General features: G+C 51.5%; 1 pseudogene; it reads right to left on the reverse strand.

The window, feature by feature from the left end:
- Window positions 1-365: 365 nt before the first annotated feature.
- LOC133361949 (protein Wnt-5a-like) lies at window positions 366-9,510 on the reverse strand (annotated as a pseudogene).
- Between the last annotated feature and the right edge of the window lie 14,435 nt (window positions 9,511-23,945).

Consider the following 23,945-nt stretch of genomic DNA (forward strand, 5'->3'; position numbering starts at 1 on the left):
AGTGTATAGTGTAGTGTATAGTAGTGTATAGTGTAGTGTATAGTGTAGTGTATAGTGTAGTGTATAGTGTAGTGTATAGTGTAGTGTATAGTGCAGTGTATAGTGTAGTGTATAGTAGTGTATAGTGTAGTGTATAGTAGTGTATAGTGTAGTGTATAGTGTAGTGTATAGTGTAGTGTATAGTGTAGTGTATAGTGTAGTGTATAGTGTAGTGTATAGTGTGTATAGTGTGCTGGATGCCGTGGTGCTGGCACCCTCAACAACTTTGAATGGATCACCGAACCCGGCAGGACTCGGCTGAACCCCGACTGGAGTCGATCTCCAGCCGAGGCCACCCCGGCAGCTTGCGGCTGCAGTCTACTTGTCTACTTGCAAGAGAGTTGGTCAACGGTCTGCGGGCACCGCTCGCACTTGACGGAGCAGCACCACCGGAACTTGCATCTGCACCGCTTCTCCACCGTCACTGGGAGGGGAACACAGCAGAGGCGAGAGTGCAAAGTCGGACATTGTCGTTTTGCCCACGAGGTTTTTATCGCGATTCTGCAATCGCCGTCGCGAGGTGACAAAAGTCTCCGTGCACTTCTCTCCGTAGACGTTGGCAACTTCCGTAGATATCCCTTAGAGCGACCTAAGATTTCACAGAAAGCAGTTCTAAGAAATGCATTTGTATTTCATTGCGTGGTGTACTGTATAGTGTAGTGTATAGTATAGTGTATAGTGTAGTGTAGTGTATAGTGTAGTGTAGTGTATAGTGTAGTGTATAGTAGTGTATAGTGTAGTGTATAGTGTAGTGTAGTAGTGTATAGTGTAGTGTATAGTATAGTGTATAGTGTAGTGTATAGTGTAGTGTAGTGTATAGTGTAGTGTATAGTGTAGTGTATAGTGTAGTGTATAGTGTAGTGTAGTGTATAGTGTAGTGGTATAGTGTAGTGTATAGTGTAGTGTATAGTGTAGTGTATAGTAGTGTAGTGTATAGTGTACTGTACTAGCATAGTAGTGTAACGGAGCGAAGAATAGTATCCTTGGGGTCTTTCGCTAAAGCCACGTAGATGGCCTAAAAAAATAATAAAAGTAACAAAAAACTACGACGTTTCGATCGCAACACAAGCGACCGTTTGGTTTATTTTAGTGATTTTTTTTCACCTATCTACGTGACTTTACCGAAAGACCCAAAGAATATTAAATCCTGCTGTCACGAAAGCTTTAAGTCAAGAGTGATAGTGTATAGTAGTACAGGGACAGTGTGGAAAGAGAGGGTGTCTGTCGTTATCCGAGCACAAGTAGTGCACGCTTGTCCTAGTTAAGTAGTGTAGGATATGAGACATTGCACTGACCCCTGACGATGCCTGCTGCTGCTGTATATTTGGAGTCTGCGTCTCTCTCTCTCTCATCATCATCACGGTGGCTAGGAGATGTTAACTCCCTCGCTTGTTGTGCAGGAGGTTCGTGGGTTCGATCCCAACTCCTGACAATGCCCGCTGATGCTGCATTTGCGTGTCTCTCTCTGCCCGTAGGTCACGTGGATTTGTCTCCGGGTCCTCCGCTTCTCCCTCCACGTTGAAAATCAGGCGATTTAAGAGTATTTGGACGCTGTGCGTTTCTACGCGACGAGCCACTTGGTCGACCTATCGTCTGTGGCTGGATCTACGCAGCTCGGCGGAACTTGCCTGGTCAAACATAAAATAGTTTCGTAGCTTCTTAATGAATAAATTTCGATTTAAAGCTTTCGTGACTGCAGGGATTCATCTTCTTGGTTCTTTTGGTAAAGTCACGTAGAAGGGAAGTAATAAAATAATAAAATAAAACATAATAAAATTATTCTCACGACGTTTCGGCCACAACGCAAGCAGCCGTCCTCAGGTGAAAAACACATCTGTCGAGGCGACAGCGTCTGTGTGCTGCTTCATTCAGACGCTGTCGCCTCGACGGACCTGGTCTTCACCTGAGGACGGCTGCTTGCGTTGTGGCCGAAACGTCGTGAGAATAATTTTATTATGTTTTATTTTTATTATTTTATTACTTCCCTTCTACGTGACTTACCGAAAGAACCAAGAAGATTCTTAACGAATAGTTTGAGTTTATTTTCGGGTCGCGGCGACGGTGGGGGGGGGGGGAGGTCACACCTCGGACGGTGTTGTACCCTCTGCCGCAACACATGATCGAGCAATCCCCGGTGCCGTTGGAGCGCAAGTCGCACCGCCGCCCACACCGTGCCGGGAACGCCGCGGGCATCGTCGCGCTCGCAGTAGTCGGGGCTGCCGTGCACGTGCACCAGCTCGCTCGGAGTGGGCGCCACGAACGCCTCGTCCACCGGCTCCAGGTGCAGGCGCGGCCAGCGGGCCCGCTTTGCCGCTTTCGCGGCCACCGGTAACGGCACCGGCACCGCCGCCGCCGCCGCCCCCGGAACGAGCAATCCAGTTGTGGGTCCACCAGCCGCACGGCGGAACTTGCGTCGTACTTTTTCCTGCAGCCGCCATCGTCACCCGTCGTCGTCAGGGGGGTGAGGAGGAGGAAGAGGATCCCGCCGTTGTTTTATTTAGCTGTGGTGGTGGTGGTGGAGGTTGTGGTGGTGGAGGTGGTGGTGGAGGTGGTGGTGGTGGTGGTGCTGGTGGGTGGTGGTGGTGATGGGGGGTGGGTGGTGGTGTTGATGGTGGTGGTGGATGGAGGTGGTGATGGTGGTGGTGGAGGTGGTGGTGATGGTGATGGTGGGGTGGTGGAGGTGGTGGTGGTGGTGGAGGTGGAGGTGTGTGGTGGTGGAGGTGGTGGTGGTGGTGGAGTGGTGAAGGTTGAGTGAATGCGGGCAGCACCCTGAGCTGCTAGGGACCTCCCCCCCCCCCCCACGTCTGTAACCCTCCCATTGATTCAGCCTCAGTCACTCGCACCTCACACTCACCCACCACTCAGCTCACACATCACACTCACCCCAACCCACCCGCACTCACCCCACACACACATCACACTCACCCCACCCACCTCACACTCAACCCCACACACACATCACACTCACCCCACCCACCTCACACTCACCCCCACACACATCACACTCACCCCACCACCTCACACCCCCCAACACACACATCACACTCACCCCACCACACTCACACATCACCACACCTCACACCACCCCACCCACCTCACACTCACCCACACCTCACACTCACCCCCCTCACCCAAACTCACCCCACCCACACTCACCCCACCCACCTCACACTCACCCCACCTCACACTCACCCCCACACACTCACCCCACCTCCCTCACACTCACCCCACCTCACACTCACCCCCCCCACCCCACTCACACTCACCCCACACTCACACCCCACCCACACTCACCCCACCTCACACTCACCCCACCCACACTCACCCCACCACACATCACACTCACCCACCCACACTCACCCACACTCACCCACCTCACCCCACCCCACTCACCCCACACTCACCCACCTCACCCCACCCACACTCACCCCACACTCACCCACCTCACCCCACCCACACTCACCCCACACTCACCCACCTCACCCCACCCACACTCACCCCACCTCACACTCACCCCACCAACACTCACCCCACCCACACATCACACTCACCCCACCCACACTCACCCCACACTCACCCACCCTCGACCCCACCCACACTCAACCCCACACTCACCCACCTCACCCCACCCACACTCACCCCCCACACTCACCCACCTCACCACCACCCCACTCACCCCACCTACCCACCCACGCACTCACCCCACACTCGCCCACACTCCCACCCACCCACTCTCACCCCACCCACCGCTACCCCATCACACACTCAACCCCTCACTCAGCCCACCCTCACCCCACCAACACTCACCTCCCTCACTCACCCCACCCTACCTCACACCCACACGCACCCAAACCCACCCCACATCACCCCACGCACACTTCACCTCCACTCACCCCACCACCTCACCCCACCCACCACTCACCCTACACGCACTCCACTCACCCCACCCACACCTGACCCCCACTCCACACATCACACTCACCCCACCCACTACTCACCCCACCCCACACTCACCCCACCCACACATCACACTCCCCCACCCACACTCACCCCACCCACACATCACACTCACCCCACCCACACGCACCCCACCCACACATCACACTCACACCCACCCAACATCACCCACCTCACCCCACCCACACTCACCCCACCACCTCACACTCACCCCACCCACACTCACCCCACCCACACTCACCCCACCCACACTCACCCCACACTCACCCACCACACATCACAGTCACCCCACCCACACTCACCCCACCCACCTCACCCCACCCACACTCACCCCACACTCACCCACCCTCACCCCACACTCACCCACCCACACTCACCCCACACTCACCCACCTCCACCCACCCACCACTCACCCACCCACACTCACCCCACACTCACCCCACCTCCACTCACCCACCTCACCCCACCCACCCTCACCCCTCCTCAGGGTGCAGTCCCATGCAGTCCGTGAGCTCACCTTGAGAAAGTTTCCAACTTTGCGAAAGTCTGCGAGCTGTGGCCAGCAGATCTTGAGCGTGCAGGCACCAGTCAACCCGTGGCACTTGCACTGCGTGTACGCCAGATTGTACACAGCCTGTAGCACCACCACCACCATCATCATCGTCACCACCACAATCATCACTACCAAACGCCATTCGCCAATAAGTGGCGGTGATGTCACCACGGCGCCTGTGCCAAGCCATGTGCACATTAAGCCCACGTGAAGTGTCGAATGCCCGTTGGCAGGAGGTCATGGGACAGACCCAGGTGTCATGGGTCGACTGACGGAGATGACTGGCCAATGCACCACTGCCCAAGTATGGGAAACTCTCCACTCTCTCCACAACTACACCTATCACCAATTGGGAGTTGTGGGGGTGGAGTGTCCGATGGTACAAACTACCCAGGCAGGTGCTTAGTTTTGGTGGGGCTGATGGTAAGGCCCCACCTCTTAGTGGCACGCTCCAGTCTCAGCAGCAGCGTCTCCATCTCCTCCTCTGAGTGAGCAGCAATCACCAGATCATCGGCATACATAACGTGGTTGAGCAATAGGGAGCCATCCCTTGACCGCACCTGTGCATCGATCACCCTCCCACTCTACCCGATGGAAATTCTCCCGTTACAGCCATGGAAGGTTTCACGAACTACATGGTCAAAAATAATTTTTTAAGTTATGTGGGAGCCAGAGAACATCGCCACGCAGCTTTTCCCAGGCCCGCTCACCATCATGAGTCAAGGACACTGAAAGCACAAAGAAAAACCCACAACCCAGGCCTACTGATGGTATCATAGTGCCTTGACCAGGTCAATAAAGCAGAGATGTAGGTCTTGTTGGAATTCCCTACACCTCTGCTGTAGCAAACGGGGCCACCCTGGCCTAAAACCACATTGGGTCTGCGCAAGCCTCTCCTCAGCGTGCCCAACAGGGCGATTTTTAATTTTCGTCTACCCATCCACCCATTTGCCGACTCACCAGCCGGCCGGCCTTGTTATTGTGCAAAGTCATCTGGACGAGCTCCAGCCGAGACTCCCCTCCTCCTCCATGCCGCCTGCGATCGTGCTCGCTCTCGTCCACAAACTTCCTGGCGAACCGGTATCCGTATTTGACGTCGTCCCCGCAGCCCGGCTGGGCGCCACGCGGCAGATCTGCCGCGGCCGCAGCGACGCAGTCGCAGCTGCCCGGCAGCGCCCCCTGGCGGCAGGCGCGCGCCACCGCGTGGACAACTCCGGCGGCGATCAGGGCGGAGACGAAGGCCGCCTCGCGCGAGCCTGGAGCCCCCCCCACCCCGACCACCCCGAAGAGGCCAATTAGCCCCGCCGACAAAACAATTTGATCGACTGTCTATTTTCTCGTGTAGACCGTTGCCGAAATAGAAACGTCACGTCGTTAGAACCGCCACTCCCGCCGACGCATCCCATAGGTTAAGGATTTGGCACGAAAAACAGAACGTGGCGAATTCGTTACGAGTGCGACGACAGGGCGCCACCTGTGGGCCAGGACGGGTAATCACGAGTATGGGCGCGTAATATAATAACCAACCACGGGTTCAAGGTAACAGGCGGGGTCAGTAGGGAAGCTCCGGGAACTTGCTAGAAGGTTCTAGAAGGGGGCATGGCCGGAGTCGGGGACTAGCCACGCCGGGAAGTGTGTGGTAGGGGGGACGTAACCGAAGGTTCGGGGCTGTCGCGGGATTCTGGCCGATCCTCTGCACAGCTCCAATCGTCGTCGTCGTCATCGCTACGTGTAGCTAGACGCCGACGATGGGGCTGTCTAGAAAGGTCGGCTGTGTGTAGCCACGTAGAAACGTGTCTATATATATCGCCCAGTGTTTGTGCCCAAGTGTGAGAAATGAATAAGAAGCACTCTGCACGTTTTTGTCTCATTGCACTAGTACAGCACTGACCGGTTGCTGTGTGTTGAAGAGTAAACTCACTGCAACATTTACAATTCGAGTATTGTGATGTTTCGCTGGGAAAACAACAACCACAACAACCACCACAACAACAACAACTAGCGTCATCAGGTGACAGCAGAGGTCGCAACCGGGTAGCCGATATCCGTTTGCGACCTCTGGGCGACAGCCAGCATTGTGGAGACATTCTACTTCAGTCTGAAACAAGGGGATTGGCCACGTTCTGCTTACACGACACTAAACCTTGCTAATTGGCCGTGTCGGATGGTGGCGAGTAAAGCGAGGCAGCCCTCCGATTGGTGGAAACCCACCACCAGCGCCGTCGTTGCCCACGACTACCACCATCACTGACATCAGCTGCCCCGCCCATGCTATTTTAAACCTTTATGTTGCCGGCAGAGGCTCCGACGCTCGCTCCGACCCGGCCTGACGATCCCCTTACCAGACTGAGCCACGGGGCCCAGCGTGTCCTCGGCGCCGGGCGTGGTACAGTTCCACCGCCAGGCCTGCAACTGGTGCCGACACTCGTCGAGCGCCAGCTGGATGCCATTGGCTACCTGCTCCGCGTGGTTTGAGTGCCTCCGGCACAGGCTGCGCTGTCCGGGGGAGAGACCCGCCGCCGCGGTGCACAGCAGCGGAGAGTCGGAGCGGTCGAAGAGGGGGGTCCACAGGGGCAGCAACCTGCAAGGGATGGGGGGGGTGGGGGGGGTGGGGGAGTCACGGTGGCCAGGGGATGTTGACCTCGCCTGGTATGCAGGTCAAAATACGTGATCTAATCCCATCTGTGAAGGTCAAAATACGTGATCTAATCCCATCTGTGAAGGAGGTCATTCTTGACATGTAATGCCCTGGAGTCTACAAACTGAGTTGTACCTGCGTACCAGTTACATTGGGGAAACAAAACGTCATGTCTCGGACCGTGTTCGCGAACACAAGGCAGATCTGAAACACTGCCGTAGCTGACCATTGCTATAACGCCGTGGGCTCGCGTGATATTGTTTTTTCCGAGACCAAGCTACTCTGCAAACCTTCGGGCTACTATGAAAGGTTTGTGCATGAAGCCATCCAGATATATAAACATAGACAAAACTTAAACCGAGAAGATGGATACAAATTGAACAATCATTGCAAGGATGTTATCAACCAGGTAATGCCTTCACTTGTTGTTGTTGTTGTTTCCATCGTACCTGCCGGTTTACTGCCAGCCCCGCCCACACCCCCCCCCCCCCCAGCCTCACGTCCTCTTTCCCTAGCACTCACGCCCCCCCCTCACCCTACCACCCCCCCTATCTCTCTCCCCCCTTGCCTCCTCCCCCCTCTCTTACCTATGTAATAAAGGTCGTTGAGGCGACTTCTGGAGTCCGTCTTTTATTCAACTTGTATTACAGCTTCCCTTCACACTGCCGACAGGCAGCGTGAGGGACAGACAGAGAGACGCACTGCCACGTGGCAGCCTGGACCACGTGGCAGCCTGGACCACGTGGCAGCCTGGACCATGTGGCAGCCTGGACCACGTGGCAACCCGGAGCCCCGCTCCCGCGTGGCCCCCTTCCTCCGTTCGTTCCCGTTCTGACCCCGTGTCGTTTGTCTCCACCCCTATTTAATACCCGGGTCACGTGGTACGTTTCCACCAATCCTGGTTAGCCTCTGTGGAATCTTCCAGACTCCATCGTAAGCCGCCGGGACCACGCCCCTGACTCGTCTCCCCATTGGCTGTGGCCAAAGCCAGCACAACCAATCATCTACTTGCAGCTGTCACCTCTCCGTCACGTCAGGGCCACGCCCCTAGGCTTCCCCCCCCATTGGCTGTGGACCAGGACCGGCAGAGCCAATGATCGTGACGAGTTGTAATCCGTCAACGACCCGGATATAACCTCGCGTGACACTACTATGTAACCTCTTGCCACGGCAGCTCTCCCGCCGACTTCAGCATTGTCTCGCTGTGGTTGTCCCCCCCCCCCGATGAAGTTCGCTTGTGTTGCGATCGAAACGTCGTGATTTGTTTCATTTTATTTTATTTCTACCTACGTGACTTTACCGAAAGAACCAAAGAACATTTATATATTTACGCGATCTAACACCAAAAACGCCTCTATTGTGGATGACATTGGTCGCGAAAGCCCTGCCGCTACTAGGTGTTAAACGACTGTACGGGGTGTGTAAAATACAAGACGGTCAGGAGGCCGCTCAGAAACCAATAAACTTAGAAACTTGCGCTCATCGCAGCCGTGAGGAGGAAGACAGCGGTCAGCGGTTACCACCAGGAAGCGGCCGAGACTGCCCACAGCTGTGCGAAGACGAAGCCCCGGCAGGCGCAGAGACCCGGCCAGGAACAGCTCCTCTTCATCCTCATGGCCATCGGCGCTGTGCAGAAGTGAACCGGTGGAGACGATGTTAACTCCCTCGCCTGGTATGCAGGAGGTCGTGGGTTTGATCCCGACCCTGACGATACCTGCTGCCGTATATTTGGAGTTTGCGTGTCTCTCTCTCATCATCGTCACGGTGGCTATGAGATGTTGACTACCTCGCCTGGTATACAGGAGGTCGTGGGTTTGATCCCGACCCTGACGATGCCTGCTGCTGCTGTATATTTCTAGTTTTCAAGTCTCACGCTCATCATCGTCACGGTGGCTGGGAGATGTTGACTCCCTCGCTTTGTACACGGGATCGAGCCCACGACCACTTGTCCACCAGGCGAGGGAGTGAACATCTCCTAGCAGAGGTGTGGACTCGAGTCATGTGACTTGGACTCGAGTCAGACTCGAGTCATGAATTTGATGACTTCAGACTCGACTTGGACTTGCATAACAATGACTTTGTCCCACCTCTGTCTCCTAGCCACCGTGATCGTGATGAACTCCGACTGGGGTTGTCACTCTGGTGAGCTCTGTAGCCGACCGGCATCATCACCACGACACGCATTGAATGTGACCAGTCAGGTAGAGACAGCTCCCTCCTACAGGGGGAAAACATCTATTTATAAACTTCTTAAAACTTAAAAACACAACATATACAAATGAAAAGAAAACTTTGTTCATTACCTCGCTAATTAAAAATAAAACCCCAACGAGCGCTGTGTGAAAATTTAAACTTACGCACGCGCGCGCGCCAAGATTCGATTCTTTAAATCGTGCGAAGGAATCGAAGGTCGTAGATTCCTTTAGAATCGGCCTATTCCCGTTGAATCGATACCACAAACGCTCATCAGATATCGATTCTCGCCATTTCCTGTATGCGGGTGACGTCACACACCTCGTGGTCACCCCCCCAAAATACAAAAGTTTAATTTTAGACGTTTGACTTTGTGTATAGTATGGGAGCTAGACACGTGGCAACTTCAAAGTTTGTAGCCGAGTTTATTATTTATTTTATCTCCCCTCCCCAGCCGCGCATTTGGGTGACATGACAGGTATGTGACGTCACAGCTCACTTGCTGTGCAAAAAATCGATGCATTATTGCGCGCCTCTCTTTTCCCCCCAAAAAAACAAGTGTATTTTTAGAATGTTTGCATGGTGTACAGTCTGAAAAGTACCCGCATGGCAAATTTCCAGTTTGTTGCATTTCGGGAAGTACGCTAAACATTTTGAACAGACACACACACACACGACTTTGCCTTTTATACAGCATGTAATGGTATATATATTCTTGGTTCTTTCGGTAAAGTCACGTAGAAGGGAAATAATAAAATAATATAAATAATAAAGACACGTAGAAAGGAAATAATAAAATAATATAAATGATTAAGTCACGTAGAAGGGAAATAATAAAATAATATTTATAATAAAGTCGCATAGAAGGGAAATAATAAAATAAAAAAGTATAAAGTCTAGTAGAAGGGAAATAATAAAATAATATAAATAATAAAGACGCATAGAAGGGAAATAATAAAATAATATAAATAATAAAGGCACGTAGAAGGGAAATAATATATATAAACAAAATATAATATAAATATAAAACAATAAAACATTTCCCTGCAGTCACGAAAGCTTTAAATCAAAACAGCATGTAATGGTGTTATGTAAGGAATGCACACCCCGGCTAGCAGCCACCACTTACCTGCAGGGGGCTGTGGGGCGTCTTAATCCCCCGCACCCCTCCCAACGGGTGTCCTGGGATCCCACGGGACCCCGCCCCTCGGGTGGGAGACGTATGAAAGGCAGCAGGAGCCAAGGGAGTGAGTTGTGGCCACGAGTTGAGGCCAGAAGAGCCAGTGGAAGACCGAGGGCCGGCTAGCGAGACCCTGGGACTCTTACCTTGTGTAACAACACTCGGGAGGCGGCTATGGGAATCGGTCCTTTTATTTACTTTGCTCAGTTCACAAGCACTCCCCGTTGCTGGCAGGCAACCACCAAAACGAAGCACCTGCCAGGGTATTTTGTACCATCGGATACTCCACCCCCACAACTCACAATCGGTGATGGGGCAGTTGTGGAGAGACTGGAGAGTTTCTCATGACCGGCTCCGGTTTAGCAGCAGAGGTCTCACTCCGAATCAGTCGAGCGGCAATATCTTTTCATCGGTTGCGTAACGCTGTGTGGAAGCTACCTGGTCTGTCGCTCCGCACGAAGCTTCAGGTCTTCTCGGCCACAGTCATTCCATCCCTTCTCTACGCTTGCAAAACGTGGACACCCCTAATGGAGCATCTTCGCCAGTTGGAAACATTTAGGCTGGCCTGCCTACGATCCATCCTGGGTTTAAGCAGGCTGGATTGTGTGAGGAGCTCACAAATCCTTGAAAGATCTGGGCAAAGTCCCATCGGTGAGCTCCTCAGGGAGGCAAGGCTGCGTTGGCTGGGTCATGTAGCCCGCATGCCCAGCCACCGCATGCCTAAACAGCTTTTGTTCGGCCGGATCGAGGGGGCTAAACGGGCGCGGCACGGGTTAGAGAAGAGATGGAGTGATGTGGTACAGGAGGACGTGGAGCTGAGTGGACTTGCCGATGACCGGTATCAGTGGTGTCAAGATCGGCCTCAGTAGAGGAGGCTCGTGAAGGACGCTACTGGGCAGTTGGAGGCAGTCGCCCTCCAACAACAACGGAGGGTGGAGGAGCGACGCTCACAACAACGAGCGGAGTGCCGGGTGGCTAAAGCACAGCAAGTTGGTACAGTAGGGGGCACAGGTGGTGCATCAGCCAGTCCTCTTCGTCATCTCGGTCAGTCGACCCGTGGCACCTGCTGGGTCTGCCCCGTGACCTCCTGCCAGCGGGCGTTCGACACTTCACGTGGCCTCAAGGTGCACATGGCCTGGCACAAGCGTCATGTGTCTGTGTGTGTGTCTGTGTGTGTCTCTGTGTGTGTCTGTGTTTGTGTGTGTCTGTGTGTGTGTGTGTCTCTGTGTGTCTGTGTGATGATGGTGGTGGTGATGGTGATCGTGGTGGTGGTAGTGATGGTGGTGGTTGTGATGGTGGTGATGATGGTTATGGTAGTGGTGGTGGTAGCGATGGTGGTAGTGATGGTGGTAGTGATGGTGGTGATCGTGGTGGTGGTAGTGATGGTGGTGGTTGTGATGGTAGTGATGGTGATGGTGGTGATGGTGGTAGTATTGGTAGTGATGGTGATGATGGTGGTGATGATGATGGTGATGATGGTGGTGATGGTGATGGTGGTGGTGATGGTGGTGATGGTGGTGGTGGTGATGGTGGTGATTATGGTGATGGTAGTGGTGGTGGTAGTAGTGATGGTGGTGATGGTGGTGGTAGTGATGGTGGTAGTGATGGTGGTGGTGGTGGTAGTGATGGTGGTGATGGTGGTGGTAGTGGTGATGGTGGTGATGGTGGTGATGGTGATGATGGTGATGATGGTGGTGGTGGTGATGGTGGTGATGGTGATGATGATGGTGGTGATGATGATGATGGTGGTGATGATGGTGGTGGTGATGGTGGTGGTGGTGATGGTGGTGATGGTGATGGTGGTGATAATGGTGGTGATGATGATGATGGTGGTGATGATGATGGTGGTGATGATGGTGGTGGTGATGGTGGTGATGGTGATCGTGGTGGTGGTAGTGATAGTGGTGGTTGTGATGGTGGTGATGATGATGAAGGTAGTGGTGGTGGTAGTGATGGTGGTGATCGTGGTGGTGGTAGTGATGGTGGTGGTTGTGATGGTAGTGATGATGGTGATGGTGGTGATGGTGGTGATGATGGTGGTGGTGGTGGTAATGATGGTGGTAGTGATGGTTGTGGTGGTAGTGATGGTGATGGTGGTGATGGTGGTGATGGTGGTAGTGATGGTAGTGATGGTGATGATGGTGGTGATGATGATGGTGATGATGGTGGTGATGGTGGTGGTGGTGGTGATGGTGGTGGTGGTGGTGATGGTGGTGGTGGTGGTGGTGATGGTGGTGATGATGGTGATGGTAGTGGTGGTGGTGGTAGTGATGGTGGTAGTGATGGTGGTGGTAGTGATGGTGGTGATGGTGGTGGTCATGGTGGTAGTGATGGTAGTGATGGTGATGATGGTGGTGATGGTAGTGTTGGTGATGGTTGAGATGGTGATGGTGGTGATGATTGTGGTGATGGTGGTGGTGATGGTGGTGGTGATGGTGGTGATGGTGGTGGTGATGGTGGTGATGGTGGTGGTGATGATGATGGTGGTGATGGTGGTGATGATGGTGATGGTGCTGGTGGTGATGATGGTGGTGATGGTGGTGATGATTGTGGTGATGGTGATGATGGTGGTGGTGATGGTGGTGATGGTGGATGGTGATGATCGTGGTGGTGATGATGGTGATGGTGGTGGTGATGGTGGTGATGGTGGTGATGGTGGTGGTGATGGTGGTGATGGTGGTGGTGATTGATTGACCGTGGGACAAATGTTATAGCGGTGTCATAATCGTTTATAAAACGAGGTTTTAAAAGTTGCAACACATTAAACAAAATTTTTGAATGGAGGTGAGAATTGGTAGCTCGGATAGGCGAGCAATGCCCCGGTCACAGTGGAATTGGTAGAGCGGATAAGGACCACAGTTTGATTTGCACCGCTTAACTAATTGCGTGTGCGTGTGTGCGTGTGTGTACGCGTGTGTGTGTGCATGTGTGTGTGTACGTGTGTGTGCGTGTGTGTACGTGTGTGTGTGTACGTGTGTGTGGGTCTGCCCCGTGACCTCCTGCCAGCGGGCGTTCGACACTTCACGTGGCCTCAAGGTGCACATGGCCTGGCACAAGCGTCGTGGTGACGTCACCGCCACTTAGTGGCGAATGTTGTTGTTTCTCTGTGTGTGTCTCTCTGTGTGTCTCTTTGTGTCTCTCTGTCTCACCGCGTGTCTCTCTCTGCGTCTATCTGTCTCTCTCTGTGTGTCTCTGTGTCTCTGTGTGTGTCTCTCTGTGTCTGTGTGTGTCTCTCTGTGTCTCACCGCGTGTCTCTCTGTGTCTCACCTCGTGTCTCTCTGTGTCTCATCAGTGTGTGTGTGTTACATCATCAGTGTGTGTGTTACATCATCAGTGCGTGTGTCACATCATCAGTGTGTGTGTCACATCATCAGTGTGTGTGTCACATCATCAGTGTGTGTGTCACATCATCAGTGTGTGTGTCACATCATCAGTGTGTGTGTCACATCATCAGTGTGTGTGTCACATCATCAGTGTGTGTGTTACATCATCAGTGTGTGTGTTACATCATCAGTGCGTGTGTGTGTGTGTGTCACATCATCAGTGTGTGTGTTACATCATCAGTGTGTGTGTGTTACATCATCAGTGTGTGTGTTACATCATCAGTGTGTGTGTGTCACATCATCAGTGTGTGTGTCACATCATCAGTGTGTGTGTGTGTGTCACATCATCAGTGTGTGTGTTACATCATCAGTGTGTGTGTGTGTTGCATCATCAGTGTGTGTGTTACATCATCAGTGTGTGTGTGTTACATCATCAGTGTGTGTGTTACATCATCAGTGTGTGTGTTACATCATCAGTGTGTGTGTCACATCATCAGTGTGTGTGTGTGTGTCACATCATCAGTGTGTGTGTCACATCATCAGTGTGTGTGTCACATCATCAGTGTGTTACATCATCAGTGTGTGTGTGTTACATCATCAGTGTGTGTGTCACATCATCAGTGTGTGTGTTACATCATCAGTGTGTTACATCATCAGTGTGTTACATCATCAGTGTGTGTGTTACATCATCAGTGTGTTACATCATCAGTGTGTTACATCATCAGTGTGTGTGTCACATCATCAGTGTGTGTGTGTTACATCATCAGTGTGTGTGTCACATCATCAGTGTGTTACATCATCAGTGTGTGTGTGTGTGTGTCACATAATCAGTGTGTGTGTTACATCATCAGTGTGTGTGTCACATCATCAGTGCGTGTGTGTGTGTGTCACATCATCAGTGTGTGTGTTACATCATCAGTGTGTGTGTCACATCATCAGTGTGTGTGTTACATCATCAGTGTGTGTGTTACATCATCAGTGTGTGTGTTACATCATCAGTGTGTGTGTGTATCCAGCAAGTGAATCATTGACCAGCCGTGTTGACACGACGGCTGAGCTCCCAGCGGGGGGCGGGGAGCTCGTCTCGAGGAGGGAGCAGTGGGCGGTGTCTCGCGACTGCCGCGCGCTCAAGAGTTTCGTTGTGACAGCCACTGGGGGGTGCGGGGTGGAGGGGGCGTCATCGCGACTTGTGGAACTTTCACGGTGACTCAGCAGAAGAGGCGCAGTCGTAACGGGGCTTGGAGCGGACAGGGCGTGGAGCAGAACGCCCAAGGGTCGAAATCCACCGGCGTTTCGCTTGCGCTCTGAAGTTCGACGTTTCGCGAGCGATCCCAACAAGACGAGACTCCCGTCGAGGAGGCGATTTGGCCGAGTTGTGTTTGACCAAACTTCACCATTCTGGTGTCGTGATGATGATGGTGGTGGAGGTGATGGTGGTGGAGGTGATGGTGGTGGAGGTGATGGCTTTGGATGGATGAAGACGGCGATTCGCGTGGACGTTTGAAGCGAGAAGCGAGGTAATTCTAGATTATTAGATTAATAAAATAATAAAAATAACTCGATTTTTGTTATTTTCATTTAATATTTATTATTTTATTATTCTATTTTATTATTCTATTTTATTATTCTATTTTTTATTTAAAAAATGTTATTCTATTTTCTTATTACAATTTGTTTTATTTTCACCTACAGAACCAAAGAGTAGAGAAGCGAGGTTCAAACTAATTTTGTCTGGTGTTGATACTGGGCCACACCGAGGATAATGTTGAAGTTTCAAGTCGTTAAACACCAAAGGTGAGGATGGTTGTTGCGTTGTTGTTGTTGTTGTTGCTGTGTACACTCCACAACCGTCGTCGTCGTTGTTGTTGTTGTGATGCACAACAGCGATCGTTCTCGTCGGCAGCGTTCCACTGTCACTTGTCGACGATGTTCGGGCTGCGTGAATAGTGCGGGAGGGTCACAAGACATCCGGACCGAGCCTGTACGACCAAACGCAGCTTTTGCGAATCTTTCACGGAATCGACTTTGGACGACCGAGAGCCTCGCGCGAGATACTTGGCCAAATCCCAGCCGCGGCGCGTGCAAGGCCACGCGCAAGTGACATTCAGAAGTAGTTCCATGACATCCACTCCCCCGGGCCGTTTGCCATTCCCACACAACGCGACAGAGACGAAAATCAGCCCCCCGCCAGCCCCCGTGTTATAGCCTCAGCAGGCTGTCGGGGCAAGTGCCGTCAGCGAGAGGCGGCGCCTACAGAGGCGGCACGACGCACGTGGGACAGGGCGGCCGGCACCACGCCCGGCCGCCTTTGTCTCCCCAGCGGCCATGTCGAGGAACTCTTTTGAGGCTGAGCCGACGCAGGACCGGACCGGATAATCGTCCTCGGTGACGTGGCGCCTACCCCCCCACCCGCCCCCTCCACCCCCCCCACCCGCCCACCTACCCACACCCTACCCTCCCCCCACGCCCCCCTACCCGCCCAACGACCCACCCCCGAACCCTCCCCACCCCCCAACTACCCGCCCCCTACCCGCCCCCCCCCACCCGCCCCCTCACCCGCGCACCCACCCGTCATCCAGGCATGGGATGGACCAAGGGGGCTGTAGGTGACCGAATGTATATATAAGTATAATAAACACAGAGCTTGGATGATATATTATATATAAACACAGAGCTGTGTATATATTATATATAACACGAGCTGTTGTATATATTATATAGAAACACAAGAGCTGTGTAGTATATTTAGTATAAATCACAGAGCTTGTATTATTATATTCTAGAAAACCACAGAGCTGTGTATATATATTAATATAAACACAGAGCTGTGTATATATTATATATAACACAGAGCTGTTGTATAGATATTAGATATAAACACAGAGCGGTGGATATATTTATATAAACACAGAGCCTGTGTATATATTTTATATAAGACAGAGCTAGTGTATATATTATACTATAAACACAGAGCTGTGTATATATATATATATCAAGCACAGAGCTGTGTATATATTTTATATAAACACAGAGCTGTGTATATATTATCTATAACACAGAGCTGTTTATACCTATTATATATAAACACCGAGCTTGTGGTATATTTATACAGAGCTGTGTATAGTAAAACACAGAGCTGTGGATAATTTTATATAAACACAGAGCTGTGTATATATTTTATATAACACAGAGCTGTGTATATATTCTATATAAACACAGAGCTGTGTATATATTTATATAAACACCGAGGAGCTGTGTATATATTATGATGATAAACACAGAGCTGTGTATTATTTATATAAACACAGAGCTGTGTATATTATATATATAAACACAGAGCTGTATATATTTTATATAAACACAGAGCTGTGTATATATTAATATTAAACACCAGAGCTGTGTATATATTATATATAACACAGAGCTGTGTATATATTTTATATAAACACCGAGCTGTGTATATATTATATATAAACACAGAGCTGTAGTATATTTATATATAAACACATAGCTGTGTATATTATATATAAACACAGAGCTGTGTATATATTATATATAAACACAGAGCTGTGTAATATTTATATAAACACAGAGCTGTGTATATATTATATAAACACAGAGCTGTGTATATATATATATAAACACAGAGCTGTGTATATATATATAAACACAGAGCTGTATATAATATATAACACAGAGCTGTGTAAATATTATATATATAATAAATAAACACAGAGCTGTGTATATTATATATAAACACAGAGCTGTGTATATTATATATAAACACAGAGCTGTGTATATAATATATAAACACAGAGCTGTGTATATATTTATATAAACACAGAGCTGTGTATTATTATATATAAACACAGAGCTGTTATTATATATAAACACAGAGCTGTGTATATATATATTAACACAGAGCTGTATATATTATATTGAACACAGAGCTGTGTATATATATATAAACACAGAGCTGTGTATATATTATATATAAACACAGAGCTGTGTATATATTATATATAAACACAGAGGCGGTGTATATATAAAAGAAGGTATAAAAACCACAGAGCTGTGTATATATTAGATATAAACACAGAGCTGTGTATATATTATATATAAACACAGAGCTTTATATATATATTATATATAACCACAGAGCTGTGTATATATTATATCTAACACAGAGCTGTGTATATATTAATATATAAACCTAGAGCTGTGTATATATATATATAAACACAGAGCTGTGTAATATAATTATATATAACACAGAGCTGTATATATATATATAAACACAGAGCTGTGTATTTATTATATTATAAACACAGAGCTGTATATATACTTATATATAAACACAGAAGCTGTGTATATATTATATATAAACACAGAGCTGCTGTATATATTATATATAAACACAGAGCTGTATAATATATTATATATAAACACAGAGCTGTGTATATATTATATATATAATAAATAAACACAGAGCTGTATATATATATATATATAATAATAAAACACAGAGCTGTGTATATATTATATAGACATAAACACAGAACTGTATATATATTATATATATAAATAAATAACACAGAGCTGTGTATATATATAATATATAAACACCGAGCTGTGTATATATTATATATAATATATTAAACACAGAGCTGTGTATAATATATAAATCATTAAACAACACAGAGCTGTATTATAATTATATAATAAATATATAAACACAGGAGCTGTGTAAAGCCGAGGCATGCACGGACCCCCCACCCACCCATCTCACAAATGCCGTGAAAACAAGCGAAGCGAATATTTCAAATGGCCACCTCGGGGAGGCAGTGAAAAATACTGTGCGGGGGCCACACGCCAGTTGACACCTTGAGAAGGAAGAAGAGCGGAAGCGGTGCGTCAAAGGGGGGCGGGGAGAGGAGGGACATGCAGTCCCTTGCCCTTGCTGAGGACGGTGTCTGCCATGGTGAGCGTGGAATTTACACCGGTCATTCACTCACTCTCTTCACCCACTCGTTCACATCATCCACCCCACTTCTTCCACTCGTTCACTCACTCATCCACCCACTCGTTCACTCACTCATCCACCCACTCGTTCACTCACTCATCCACCCACTCGTTCACTCACTCATCCACCCACTCGTTCACTCACTCATCCACCCACTCGTTCACTCACTCATCCACCCACTCGTTCACTCACTCATCCACCCACTCGTTCACTCACTCATCCACCCACTCGTTCACTCACTCATCCACCCACTCGTTCACTCACTCATCCACCCACTCGTTCACTCACTCATCCACCCACTCGTTCACTCATCACACCCACTCGTTCACTCACTCATCCCCCACTCGTTCACTCACTCATCACCCACTCGTTCACTACTCATCCACCCACTCGTTCACTCACTCATCCACCCACTCGTTCACTCACTCATCCACCCACTCGTTCACTCACTCATCCACCCACTCGTTCACTCACTCATCCACCCACTCATTCACTCACTCATCCACCCACTCGTTCACTCACTCATCCACCCACTCGTTCACTCATCACCACACTCATTCACTCACTCATCCACCCACTCATTCACTCACTCATCCACCCACTCGTTCACTCACTCATCCACCCACTCGTTCACTCACTCATCCACCCACTCGTTCACTCACTCATCCATCCACTCATTCATTCACTCATCCACCCACTCGTTCACTCACTCATCCACTCACTCATCCACCCACTCATCCACTCACTCACCCACCCACTGGTTCACTCACCCATCCACTCGTTCACTCACTCATCCACCCACTCATCCACTCACCCACCCACTCACTCATCCACCCACCCATACACACATTTACCCACTCACCCACCCACCCATTCACCCACTCGTCCACCGACCTGCTCACTCACCCATCCACCCATTCACCCACCCACTCACCCACACACCCACCCATACACCCATCCACCCACTCATTCGCTCACTCATCCACCCACTCGTTCACTCACTCATCCACCCACTCATTCACTCACTTATTCACCCACTCGTTCACTCACTCATCCACCCACTCATTAACTCACTCATCCACCCACTCGTTCACTCACTCATCCACTCACTCGTTCATTCACTCACCCATCCACTTGTTCACTCACTCATCCACCCACTCGTTCACCCACTCATCCACCCACTCATCCACTCACTCATCCACTCACTCATCCACCCACTCATTCACTCATCCACCCACTCATCCACTCACCCACCCACTCACTCATCCACCAACTCACCCACTCACTCACCCACCCATACACCCATTCACCCACTCATCCACTCGTCCACCGACCTGCTCACTCACCCATCCACTCACTCGGCCGACTGCTCGTTGGCTGCCCACCCATCCGCCGCCCTGTCACGCGGCATCAACTTGGTGTGGTCTCTGCTGACGTCCGTGTCACGCTACTTCTCCCCCAGGATATCCGAATCGTCACAACCACCGCAACAACAACAACAGCAACAACAGCAACAACAACAGCAGCAGCAGCAGCTGCCGCCGCAACAGCAACAACAGATCTATCATCATCAGCAGCAGCAGCATCAGCTGGGCGGAGGCGGCGGAGGAGAAGGAGAAAGAGGGGAGGAGGAGGAGGCGGCGCTGCTGGTGCTGGTGGCTTGTGACGCGGCGCCTGCGCGCCCACTCAGCGTGTCCAGCAGGAGCTCCACCACCGCCACCGCGATGTCCGGCCACCCGGCAGGGGGCGAGCACGACGGGGGGGGCGCCCCCCCAGCCCCGTGCCTCAGGTGTGTGTGGGTACGTGTGTGTGGGTACGTGTGTGTGTACGTGTGTGTGGGTACGTGTGTGTGGGTACGTGTGTGTGTGTACGTGTGTGTGGGTACATGTGTGTGTGGGTACGTGTGTGTGGGTAGTGTGTGGGTATGTGTGTGTGTGTACGTGTGTGTGGGTACATGTGTGTGTGGGTACGTGTGTGTGGGTACGTGTGTGTGGGTACGTGTGTGGGTACATGTGTGTGTGGGTATGTGTGTGTGTGTGTACGTGTGTGTGGGTATGTGTGTGTGTGGGTACGTGTGGGTACATGTGTGTGGGTACGTGTGTGTGTGTGTACGTGTGTGTGGGTATGTGTGTGTGTGTACGTGTGTGTGGGTATGTGTGTGTGTGGGTACGTGTGTGGGTACATGTGTGTGTGGGTACGTGTGTGGGTACTGTGTGTGGGTACGTGTGTGTGTGGGTACGTGTGTGTGGGTACGTGTGTGTGGGTACGTGTGTGTGGGTACGTGTGTGTGTGTACGTGTGTGTGGGTACGTGTGTGGGTACGTGTGTGTGTGTACGTGTGTGTACGTGTGTGTTTGGGTACGTGTGTGTGGGTACGTGTGTGTGTGTACGTGTTTGGTACAGATATAATGGGAGGCTGATCGACGCCCGGGTGCGATCAAGGGATGGCTCCCTATTGGTCAACCACGTTATGTATGCCGATGATTTGGTAATAGCTGCTCATTCAGAAGAGGAGTTGGAGGCGCTGCTGCTGAGACTGGAGCGTGCCACTAAGAGGTGGGGCCTTACCATCAGCCCCACCAAAAACCAAGCACCTGCCTGGGTATTTTGTACCATCGGACACTCCACCCCCACAACTCCCAATTGGTGATGGGGCAGTTGTGGAGAGAGTGGAGAGTTCCCCATACCTGGGCAGTGTGCTTATGACCGGCTCCAGTCTATCAGCAGAGGTCTCACTCCGAATCAGTCGAGCGGCAATATCTTTTCATCGGTTGCGTAACGCTGTGTGGAAGCTACCTGGTCTGTCGCTCCGCACGAAGCTTCAGGTCTTCTCGGCCACGGTCATTCCCTCCCTTCTCTACGCTTGCGAGACGTGGACCCCCCTGGTGGAGCATCTTCGCCGGTTGGAAACATTTAGGCTGGCCTGCCTACGATCCATCTGGGTTTAAACCAGGCTGGATTGTGTGAGGAGCTCACAAATCTTGAAAGATCTGGGCAAGTCCCACCAGTGAAGCTCCTCACGGCAGCAAGGCTGCGTTGGCTGGGTCATGTAGCCCGCATGCCCAGCCACCGCATGCCTAAACAGCTTTTGTTCGGCCGGATCGAGGGGGCTAGACGGGCGCGGCACGGGCGGAGCTGGAGAAGAGATGGAGTGATGTGGTACAGGAGGACGTGGAGCTGAGTGGACTTGCCGATGACTGGTACCAGCGGTGTCAAGATCGGCCTCAGTGGAGGAGGCTCGTGAAGGACGCTACTGGGCAGTTGGAGGCAGTCGCCCTCCAACAACAACGGAGGGCGGAGGAGCGACGCTCACAACAACGAGCGGAGCGCCGGGTGGCTAAAGCACAGCAAGTTGGCACAGTAGGGGGCACAGGTGGTGCATCAGCCAGTCATCTCGGTCATCTCGGTCAGTCGACCAGTGGCACCTGGGTCTGCCCCGTGACCTCCTGCCAGCGGGCTTTCGACACTTCACGTGGCCTCAAGGTGCACTTGGCCTGGCACAAGCATCGTGGTGACGTCACCGCCACTTAGTGGCGAATGGCGGTTGTTGTGTGTGTACGTGTGTACGTGTGTGTGTGGGTACGTGTGTGCGTGTGTACGCGTGTGTGTGTACGTGTGTGTGTGTACGTGTGTGTGTGTACGTGTGTGCGTGTGTGTAGGTATGTGTGTACGTGTGTGTGTGTAGGTGTGTGTGTACGTGTGTGTGGGTACGTGTGTGTGGGTACGTGTGTGTGCGTGTGTACGTGTGCGTGTGTGTGTAGGTGTGTGTGTGTGTACGTACGTGTGTGTGTGTGTAGGTGTGTGTGTAGGTGTGTGTGTGTGTACGTATGTGTGTGTGTGTGTGTAGGTGTGTGTGTAGGTGTGTGTGTACGTGCGTGTGCGATCGTGTGGTGGTGGTGGTGACGGAACGTTCCTGCGTGTGACACAGAACGCCAAGGGCTCCAGGAAGTTGCAGAACTTCGGCAAACGCTCGCACTCCATCCAGCGGAACCCCAACGCGCCCGTCATGATCCGGGGTTGGCTTCACAAGCAGGTGGGGTGGATTCACTGACTCACACAGAGACCCACAGACTCATCATACAGAGATTCACCACACAGAAACCCACAGACTCATCACACAGAGACCCACAGACTCACCACCAAGAGACCCACAGACTCACCACACAGAGACCCACAGACTCGCACACAGAGACCCACAGACTCGCAAACAGAGACCCACAGACTCACCACCAAGAGACCCACAGACTCACACAGAGACCCACAGACTCACCACACAGAGACCCACAGACTCACACAGAGACCCACAGACTCACCACACAGAGACCCACAGACTCACCACACAGAGACCCACAGACTCACACAGAGACCCACAGACTCACATAGAGACCCACAGACTCACCACACAGAGACCCACAGACTCACCACATAGAGACCCACAGACTCACCACACAGAGACCCACAGACTCACCACACAGAGACCCACAGACTCACCACACAGAGACCCACAGACTCATCACACAGAGACCCACAGACTCACCCACAGAGACCCACAGACTCACACACAGAGACCCACAGACTCATCACACAGAGACCCACAGACTCACCACACAGAGACCCACAGACTCACCACACAGAGACCCACAGACTCGCGTAGAGGAGTCTCGACCTAAGGCAGCGCCTGTGTGGCTGTCGGCACCACAGGACAGCGCGGGGATGAGGCTGTGGAAGAAGCGTTGGTTCGTGCTGTCCGACTTCTGCCTGTTCTACTACAAAGGTGAGCGGTGCACTCTGACCCCTGACCTCTCCAACCCGATCCCTTATCACCTGTCATACCCGAGTCGTCACGGGTGGGTGGGCCCGCTCGCCTCGACGTCCGACGTTCCGCCCCGCGCCCTCCCACCCACGCTGACTCCGCCCTCCCCCACCCGCCCCGTGGCCCCCCGCCGTGGTGGAGCGCAGACGACAAGGAGGAGGGTGTCTTGGGCAGCATCTCCCTGCCCAGCTTCCAGGTGAATCCCGTGGAAGCCGACGATAAAATCA

Source organism: Lethenteron reissneri, unplaced genomic scaffold (genome assembly GCF_015708825.2).
Source record: "Lethenteron reissneri isolate LAM-NWPU_2019-01 unplaced genomic scaffold, ASM1570882v1 scaffold_1302, whole genome shotgun sequence".
NCBI lineage: Eukaryota > Metazoa > Chordata > Hyperoartia > Petromyzontiformes > Petromyzontidae > Lethenteron > Lethenteron reissneri.